Source organism: Limulus polyphemus, unplaced genomic scaffold (genome assembly GCF_000517525.1).
Source record: "Limulus polyphemus unplaced genomic scaffold, Limulus_polyphemus-2.1.2 Scaffold512, whole genome shotgun sequence".
In the NCBI taxonomy this organism is placed as follows: Eukaryota; Metazoa; Arthropoda; class Merostomata; order Xiphosura; family Limulidae; genus Limulus; species Limulus polyphemus.
Window position 1 is genome coordinate 411,049 of NW_013666122.1, and position 8,768 is coordinate 419,816.

General features: G+C 35.6%; 1 protein-coding gene across 4 annotated transcripts in view; it reads left to right on the forward strand.

Annotated features, from left to right (window-relative positions):
• The window catches only part of LOC106458771 (single-stranded DNA-binding protein 3-like), a 170,248-nt gene that overhangs the window by 51,123 nt on the left and 110,357 nt on the right, over window positions 1–8,768 (forward strand). The gene's annotated exons all lie outside the window — the stretch shown is intronic.

Genomic DNA, 8,768 nt, shown 5'->3' on the forward strand with positions numbered 1-8,768 from the left:
TTGCTGTTATGTTAAACTTATATTAAAGTTTTTCTTCATTACCCATTCAAGCCGTCTCCAGCCATTATTAGAGACTAAACCTATTTTCAATATATGGTGGCGCCATCTCTTAACAGTTTTGAATATGAATAGATATAAAATTCCATTTCTAGCTGTAAGATTATTAATAAAATTCATATTATAGGTTATACTGTAAAGTACTTCCCATTCAACAGCCCTTGATATTGCATTCATTTATTGTTTGAAGAAATGTTTAGTGATGTATGTATGACACAACGTGTTAAGTAGACTAATTATATTTTCGATATACATCCTATTTTGTCATGTGTATTTCTTGAACTAGACAAGATATGTATGTATACCAGTAAGTGTATTTGGTATTGGCTTAATTACCTGCACGGTAAAACGTTGCGTTATGGTACGTATATTTATAGGCACACATTTCGTGTTTTAAATTAAATCAAGAATAAACAGATAATATCACTATGTAGGGTACTGTAATTACAAAGGATTTTTGCAATCGCCTTCTTGTGTCAGAAAAAATGAATATTATTACCCCTTAAGAAAAAAAGAAGAAACTATGCAGAGCATAGAAATGATAATTGGTTACACACCAGTTGTATTCAACTTGTAAAGCGTGTTTCTCAAATATTCAGTAACTTTTTCATTTATAAGTAAAGTAATGCGTGGAAAGCACAATAAATAGGGTCTTACATGACTGCTGCAGAGTGGACCTTATGCCACGTGACGTTTTAAGACAGCCTCGTTATCACGGAAGTTAGAATGTATTAAAGAAATTGACGTATTCGGTTTTCTTGTTATCTACCATCCGTAAAATAAAAAAAACAATGAAGCCAGATCCGGGTTTTAAAACTTCCCCATATATCTTTATAAATGCAACTAAAATATCTGATTATATGTAGATTTTTGAACATTATGCCCTTATAGTTATATAAACACTGATGTTTGTTGCTGAGATCCCAACTGGCGCCGAAAATGGTGCTTTCCAAATTTAGTTTTGCACTGGGAGGTTGATCTTGTTTGCGTTCGAGAACTCTAATAACACCACGTACTCTAGTCAACTGTGTGGTGGCTATAGCCTCCTGCCGCGTTAGAATAGATAGTGTAGCGATCGATGATGGTTTAGTTACTCCTGGTTATCCACGCGGTCTTCAGAATGCAAGGGCTCATCCTGTCAGTTCTTGTGAAACAAAGAAATTAAAGGGAATCATAGATTAAATATTAGGAAATACGTATTTGTAACAAAGAATTTTATCGGATCCAAGAGAAAACAAACAAACATGTTTTTAAATTTGGTGACTTGTGGTATTAAAAACCATGTTTGAAGTAAAAGTTACACTTTCATGATAACAGTTATGTACGCGTTTGTTGTGCAAAGATAAATATCAGGGAATAAATCTGTCACCCTACGGGTGTCTGTTATTAGATTCGGTACCTGAACGTTGTAAATTCTTTGCTTATTTTATTGCGTACAAAAAATGACCGATTAGTATTGAGGTTAAAACTGTGTATATATATTTTTTTTAAGTTCAATATCAATTTCGAGAATTTTCCAGAACATTGTTCGTTTGTACGAACAGTGTTCAGAATTAAACAAGAATCCAATTTTCAGCTAATCCTACTGGATTACACTGAAACAAAAAATGTACGAAAAAAGGTGCACCAATAGCCATCCTCCTTTGCTATGAAAAACTCGTGTCGCTGTTTGTAATTGTGTTGCACGCCACCTATCGTGGAAATACATAACGTATGCCACAAACAGCAGATGGATGTTTACGTATTAATACCATCGGTTGGTGGCTTAAAGTTATAATTCATGAAAAAACAAACTCCTTTCTTTCCCCATAGTAGTTTGGATAACTGTTAGCACTTGCAAAACCTTGTCGAAACGTTGTACATTTGCTGTTATGTTAAACTTAATTAAAGTTTTCTTCATTACCCATTCAAGCCGTCTCCAATCAAAGTGGGTTCCTCGTCATCGAATTTGATACTTACACTGTCATGTATAATATACATATCGATTAGAGTTTTCAACATTTATTGTAGTGCTTCCAGTTGCATTTTAAGTCTTCTTTCAGGCATGTCCTGGTTTCTTTGATGTTATTACGACCTGATTTATCCAGTATTGTTGTGTCCTGATTACTTTTGTATTATTACCCTTTGGCTTTTACTTGAAAGGAAGCGATTTGAGGGTTTAATGGAACATGAAACTTGATGAGTTACTGAAAACCGTTGAAACAAACTCTCTTGCTTATAAGTTCCCAAAACTAATAGAACCAGATGCAGAAATTCTATTTATCTAAGTTATAAAACACGTAATTATTTCAAAACAAGTAAGGTTCGGACTACATAGGCCTACTTTCAGTCTTACTCAGTTAATGTATTGAAACTAAGTTAAACTTTAGGTAAAAAGCAAAACAGTCTTATGATTGTCTTGAACTTAGTAATACAGAGGGTTGAGTACATTATATTAAAACAAGTTTTGTATATACAAATCAGCAATTTACGTGCCAACCACAGCCTATACAAGTCGCAATATAGGACCATATGTCAGAACTACATTTAACATTGTTTGGTATTACTAGGTAGTGTTATGCCACCAAAAATTGATCCCTTTTGACAAGGGTATTAAGGGCCCTTTCCGGGGCCAAATATTCATAAACTCGGATCATAATAATGTTTTCAGATCGGAAATTAAGAATTTCCTAGACGGAAATATTCCTTTTTGTTAATCACATTGGGAGACGGAATATTGATCAACTTGGTGTGCCAGGACCATCCAAAAAAGAGACCTGCAACAAGTCGTATGCTAGCTTTGATAAGCAAAGTGCGGCGTTTTGTAACGAGTGAGAATTCAAATACACAAAGGTCAGTGACAAAAACCTTTCCTGTGCCCCTGGCAACAGTACGCAACATAATCAAGTATGCTTTCTGTCTGAAAAAGCGACAGAAGTCCCATGTACACCTGTTACAACCACCACATTTGTTTAACCATCGCATACCTCAAGCAACTGAAGAATGAAACGGTTATTCATGCTAATCCACTTATTTCTGTGCAATCAAACTGTTGAAACGGACATCCGGAAGCTGTCGTCCTCGTAAATTAGATGGATTAAGGAGAGTGTGCAGGGAGAAGTGGTGTGGTTTGGATACGACGAAGCCTTCTGCAATACATACTAGGCTTCAGAGGTATTGACAAGATGCACGGTCGCCAGTATGTTCACATGGATTGTAACAACGTGACGAGGCTTAAAAATAGTTTTAATATAGCGTACTCAACCACTGTAATACCTGAACATTAGCTTAAAATTTCCAATTTCTCATATGTTAGTCATTTACAGCTTATTTATATATATCCTATCGCTTACACGTTCTCAAACTTTCATTCTGGTGTTCTTATTTATTCTTCGTATAATTTATCAAATTAGTAATTGAAAAGTTTTTTTGGTGTACAAAACTTGAAGATAGCTTTTATATACGGAAACATCTGTTAGCTGAGTTCTTGCACAGATCCTAAAATATAACGTTGATAAATGGAAACATCGGCACATGTAGATATGTAGATCTTGAAAGTCGAGTTGTTCAAAACTTGAATGAAAATAGCGTTGATAACTGGACCAATTAGTCTCCAGACACTAATCATAGCAGAACCGTCTGGAAAATGATCTATAGGAAGTAGTACAGCTTATAAAATGAGTCAGATTAATGTAGGGCGGTAAGGCAATCGCTGATTGGCATGTCCTTTAGCCAATCATGAAATGTCACAGACCTACTGAAGGATGTGTAGATTGTATAGGAATTCTTTTTGGCGACAAAGGACAGGTTTATGTTTCAAGATCTACATATCTACATGTGCCGATGTTTCCATTTATCAACGTTATATTTTAAGATCTGTACAAGAACTCAGCTAACATATGTTTCCGCATATAAAAGCTATCTTCAAATTATTAATGTTATACAACCGTTTGTACTTATTAAACACGTAGATACGTAATTACAACAACCAGGCCACCGTACAACCCTATATTACTTTAGGTATGTATTGTATTTAATATATGATACATCCTAGTGGTTCTGTAATCACCGAATGTAATATAATTATATTATACCATAAAACTGTTAAGAGTCAGAGTTTGATTGGTCAAACGAGAAATATTTTATCGATTGTCTTTTTCTAAACTTAAAAATGTTTTATTTTATTTCATTTTAAAGAAAACCGGCTGTCCTTAAACATACTGTAATGGACGTAGCGTTTATGTCAATATCTATGTATGTAACCAAAATCTCCCGCGCCATCTGTTGAATAACTCTGCAAACAAAATTCCATAAACGTGTTCACACACTGGGTATTCAAGATTCAGACAGTTATAAAAAAATACCTGTGGTATGTGTAGAATATAATTTTAAATATAACAGTTCCCCTCACAACAAGAACACGACTTACACTGGGACTGTACATTTCTGCTAGTACGTTTAAATAAAGAATGAACGTAAATGTATGTAGTTATTTGAATACCTATATAATGTTACCATAACCTCCGCTGTGCCTATGATATACCTCTCCGTAGAGGTATACTATAACCTCCACTGTGCCCATGACCTACCTCTCCGTAGAGGTATACTATAACCTCCGCTCTGCCCATGACCTACCTCTCCGTAGAGGTATACTATAACCTCCACTGTGCCCATGACCTACCTCTCCGTAGAGGTATACTATAACCTCCACTGTGCCCATGACCTACCTCTCCGTGAGATATACTATAACCTCCACTGTGCCCATGACATACCTCTCCGTAGAGGTATACTATAACCTCCACTGTGCCCATGACCTACCTCTCCGTGAGATCTACTATAACCTCCGCTCTGCCCATGACCTACCTCTCCGTGAGATCTACTATAACCTCCGCTCTGCCCATGACCTACCTCTCCGTGAGGTATACTATAACCTCCACTGTGCCCATGACATACCTCTCCGTAGAGGTATACTATAACCTCCACTGTATCGTTTGCCGTCAAGAACAAGTGTATGCTTTGCAATAGTAGTAAAAAAAAAACTATCTTAGTTTGCCATTCTCAAACTGTAGTGCGAGATTGTAGTACGATTCAAGCAGGCTATGTCGTTGGTCAGTTCTGACCTGTCAAATAATATTTACGCGGACAATAATAACATATTTTTTGTAAAGTCGGAGCTACCAAAAGCTGTCGGTAGAACTACACTGAACTATAATACCATAGTTTTTGTAAAGTCGGAGCTACCAGAAGCTGTCGGTAGAACTACACTGAACTATAATACCATAGTTTTTGTAAAGTCGGAGCTACCAGAAGCTGTCGGTAGAACTACACTGAACTATAATACCATAGTTTTTGTAAAGTCGGAGCTACCAGAAGCTGTCGGTAGAACAACTCTGAACTAGCTTAAGTGATCTTGGGGTTTTAGAAAAATATTACCCTTCGCGTTACTGGAGAGATTAATGCAAAGAGCTATGATTTTAACACCCCCCCCCCACCGTTTTTTCCCACACTTGAGTGTTGGATTGTAATCACACACTAGTTTGATCTGGATCTCAATCCCTCTACTTTAGAGAGCTTGTTTCGGTTGTCGATGTTGACTTGTCATCGTCTACAAACTCGTGCCCGAACCGTCATTCATCTGAAGATGCACAACAGGTGGTTACTATAATAGCTGTCAGGGGGTAGCTTCAGAGGCGAGGGGTGTACACGTGTACAAGCACGTGACGTTTTTATTACTGGAGTCCAACTCTAGTTGTATAGTGTAGATCCTGTATAGCGATAAAACACCAGTTTAACAGTATTTCAGATGTTCAGTGCCTTTTAACATTTAGCGTGAATGGGTTCTATGGTTTTAAGAATGACTAATCAGTAACTGCTACTATCGATAGGTTATCAATTAGAGCGTTATATATTAGGTTATAACTCATAAAAATACTTCCCATATGGTTTGAACGTACTGCAAGACTTTCTACTTCAATTTTTATAGTTATAAATTACATGAAAAAAACAAACAAACTTACGTCCGAAACTCATTGAATCGTTTAAAAACACGTTCTTAATATCTCGTTATAATTTCTACACGTTCTTGAAGTAGCAGACGAAAAAATAAAATAAAAATGTATTATCATATTGCGCCATAAAGAAGCCGGCCACGAACTCGTGAAAGATATTCTTGGCGATTTCGCTTTGTCGAATTCATTACCATGACAACGACAAAAGCTTCCAAGTCCTTCTCCCCTTTTCACATCACTTCGAAACAGCGTTTCACCATGGAAACGAGTGACTAGATAACGAATTTAACGTGTTCCGCAGCAGAGTTACTGTTATAGTGGCGCGTACATAATTGTGTAAAAGGTTCCTATCTCTTCATAGTAGTTAAACTTTTCTTTACACTACGTTTTTGTGGTCGGCGAGACTGACCAATACTACCGAAAGTATGTCCTATCAGTTATTTAGGTACACAGATTATTACGTGTTTCAGTAGTGTGTCCTATTAGTTATTTAGGTACACAGATTATAACGTGTTTCGGTAGTGTGTCCTATTAGTTGTTTAGGTACACAGATTATAACGTGTTTCGGTAGTGTGTCCTATTAGTTGTTTAGGTACACAGATTATTACGTGTTTCGGTAGTGTGTCCTATTAGTTATTTAGGTACACAGATTATAACGTGTTTCAGTAGTGTGTAGTATCAGTTATTTAGGTACACAGATTATAACGTGTTTGGGTAGTGTGTAGTATCAGTTATTTAGGTACACAGATTATAACGTGTTTCGGTAGTGTGTCGTATCAGTTATTTAGGTACACAGATTATAACGTGTTTCGGTAGTGTGTCGTATCAGTTATTTAGGTACACAGATTATTACGTGTTTCGGTAGTGTGCCCTATTAGTTATTCAGGTACACAGATTATTACGTGTTTCGGTAGTGTGTCGTATCAGTTATTTAGGTACACAGATTATTACGTGTTTCGCTAGTGTGTCGTATCAGTTATTTAGGTACACAGATTATTACGTGTTTCGGTAGTGTGTCCTATTAGTTATTTAAGTACACAGATTATAACGTGTTTCGGTAGTGTGTCGTATCAGTTATTTAGGTACACAGATTATTACTTATTTCGGTAGTGTGTCCTATTAGTTATTTAGGTACACAGATTATTTTACGTGTTTCGGTAGTGTATCCTATTAGTTATTCAGGTACACAGATTATTACGTGTTTTTTTTGTTTTGTTTTTTGTTGTTGTTGTTTTTATCCCAAGTTATAATTTTCCGTAACGTTCAAAACTACTCAATATTAAATTAATTTTTTTTTTCGGAGTTACATTTTTTTTTTCTGAAAGTAAAAATGTGTTTTTTAATGATTCTAAATGCGTGTTTTTGTCGTATGTATTCAAATCGCCCCCTACGAGTTTAAAGTTAATTTAGAAAAAGCTTTTGTAGAAAAATGATTATATGGTTCAAATTTGATGGTCATGCATTGGATATTGGCATTATCAAACAACTAAGTGTTTAGCAGTTTTTAGTTTTTTCGTTTATTAAATTTGGATTTCTTTTTTCAAAAACGACAAAATCATATATACATATATGCCAGTTCCAACTGTCGTTGTTTTATAAGTGATATCACAAACGACAAAATCGTATATACATATATGCCAGTTCCAACTGTCGTTGTTTTATAAGTGATATCAAAAACGACAAAATCATATATACATATATGCCAGTTCCAACTGTCGTTGTTTTATAAGTGATATGAACGGTGATGTCGGCCGTAACTTAGGAGAAAAAATGGAAAAGGTATTATTTAGTAATTCTAAGGTATTGTTCCGGATGCTGCTACTGTTGTTTTCTTAATGCAAAGTTACACAGTGGGCTATCTGCGCTCTGTCTAAATCTGACAAATTACCTCTGACCCCATCCAAATGCTAGAATAGTGGTATTGCTATTTCGTTTTTGAACAGTTCTGTTTATTCAACAATTTTTGTTTAGGTATAACTCTAATAATAGAAAAACACTGCAACTTTGTTAGATCTACTTCAGGTGGCAAGCCTAGAATGAAAACGTACTGTTTTGAGCTATATTCTCAATGCTTTCATTTAAATAATAGCTAGAGGGCGCATGAGGTTAAGATATGCTAGAGTGTCATTGTTTCCCAAACGCCGGTCCTTGACTTGTATCTACAGGTCCGCAACGTGTCTTTGCTGTTGAAAGTACTGCCACTTAAGTTTATTTAAATATTTGATGAGAAAAAGTCGCCTAAGTCTACCTTTTCTTTTTGTTTTCGAAATAAATTGTTTGTTTTTGTTGTAAATATCGTATTATTTTACTTATGTAATTACCAGATATTTTATTTGGAATGTTGGTCCCCGAAAATGTTTTTGGAATTTTACTGGTTCTTGATTACCAAAAGTATGGGAACCACTGTACCAGACTAATAGCAAAATGAATACATTATTTACAAATGCGAGTAAACTGTTCGATCAGAGTGAGTCAAAAGTGAAGTATTTAATGGAAATGTTACGTCTCCGTTTGTGAATTAACTTTCCGTAACTTCGTTCCGACGAAACTTTAGCGACACAAGTTCTTTACTTAATAAAACTGGTTTAGTCTTTCCGAATACAACTTTACGATACACTTATTTTCAACAAGTTCGTTGATATAGCGTTTGTTTTAGCGCGAGGTCAACAATACTTCTGACTGCAGTTCAATTACTCACTATCTTCACACACACATTACATTCCC